The sequence below is a fragment of the Colobus angolensis genome, unplaced genomic scaffold, assembly GCF_000951035.1.
Source record: "Colobus angolensis palliatus isolate OR3802 unplaced genomic scaffold, Cang.pa_1.0 Scaffold23, whole genome shotgun sequence".
Taxonomy (NCBI): Eukaryota; Metazoa; Chordata; class Mammalia; order Primates; family Cercopithecidae; genus Colobus; species Colobus angolensis.
In genome coordinates, this window is record NW_012115488.1 from 14,749,788 (window position 1) to 14,751,645 (window position 1,858).

Genomic DNA, 1,858 nt, shown 5'->3' on the forward strand with positions numbered 1-1,858 from the left:
GAGCTCGGACTGCCGCCGCCGCCACCTGCCCCACCCTCCGGCCCCGCGCCCCGCCCCGGGCTCGTCTCATTGGTCTTGTTCCCTTCAGAACCGCCCTCATCGGCCGCCCTCCACTCTCACTGGGGCGGGGCCCAAAGTCGCTGGAGTTTTGCTCCTGGGACGGGACGTCCGAGAGCTAACAGGCTGACGTCTAGGTGACGCGCCAACTTAATCACGTCTGACGTCACGTCTGGTCGTCTTGGCTCGCCGGCCGAGATTGGCCAGGTTGGCTTGGGGACTCCCCTGCTAGTTGGAAGTCCAGGTTGCCTGGTCTGGTTACCTGGAGTTGGAGCCCCGCCCCTGTAGGGGATGGTAGTGAAAAGTCAGAATTGGGGAATCCCGCCCTGCGCCGGTGGTCCTTGGAGAGGAGGATCTCCACCTCCAATGTGTAAGGGGATGGCCGTGACCAAATAAGGACTTTGTTCCCCGACGGCTGCGGAAGCTGTGGAACTTGGTGCGTGCCTGTGGGGGAGGACGCAGTAGGCGGACTCGCTAGAGATCTGCTCCTCAAAACTCCTGGTACTGTAGTTGAGCAGACGGGATTGGGAGGAAACTGCTCACTCGAAACTTGAAGTTATCGGATGCCACACGCAGAGCTTATAAAAACAAAACCAAAAACCCTTGAAATTAGTGAGTTGACTCTTAGATGTAGGAGTTGTGTTAGATTTTGTGGAGCATCTTAAGGACAAAATCACGCGGGAAGTTAAATGCCTTTCGTATGGTGGGCATGGTATAATAGAGAATTGAGTTCGAGGTCTTTACTACGCCATGCCCTGTTGTGATTCTCTGGGATCACAACTGGTTGGGATGGTATCTCCTTAAAAAGGACTCTAGAAGAGTAAAACTGGCATTGATCTAAATTAAAAGAAACGTCGACAATTCTCATTCTCTGATTCAGTTTCAGTTTTGTCCTTTTTATTTGATAGGGCTGTGTGAAAACCTAGCGAGGGTTTAAAGGTAAGAGATAGGCTGTCGAGGATAAGCGAAGGAGATGGGGGCGTGAGGCGTGTGCACAGGCCTGGCATACTTTCCATTCCATCCACAGGATGCTTCCTGTGTAGGCGTGGCTAAAAGAGGGAGCCTAATCTGGAGTCCCTTTCAGATTGTGTGTGGATAGACTGACAGATGGGTTCCTGTCAGAGGATGGATTAATTGGGTGATCAGAAACACCAGATAAAACAAACCATTGAAAGCTTTCAAACTGTTGAAAGTCAGTTTAAATTTTTTTTTTTTAAATAAAAAACTGAGACGCTTGTTTTTACCCTCAGCTTATAAAACTGTGTTCTGTTCTACTGGGATCCCCCGGGAAAGTTTATAGATATTTAATCAGTGTTTTTCATTACTTTAAATAGGATTATGGTTATGATTCCATGTCCTCCCCTCCCAATAAATGCCTTCCTCACCGTACGTGTACACTCTCTTTTTGATTCAGACCCTCAAACAAAGTAGGTATATAATGTGAATTACAGAATGAATTCTTTCCATGGATTAAGTGGAAACACCTGTATTAAGCATTGCTCCATCACAGGAAAAGTGTTTGTAAATTGACTTAATTTCAATCCACTAAGATTGGCTAGCTGTTAAGACATAATTAACGCTTGCTAATTTCATTTACTTTAGTGATACAAAGTTATCTTAAATTCATTGAGTAGAGAAATTAAGGAATCATCAAATTGGATTAAGAAGTTTACTCTTAGAAGGGAAATAGACGCTTTATTACCTAGTTTTCTCAGCTTTCCAAAAGTAGAAACCTTATTCAAATAGATCATCTCTAAGCGCACTATAGTCTAAAAATAATTCTGTACTTGAATTTTTCTTT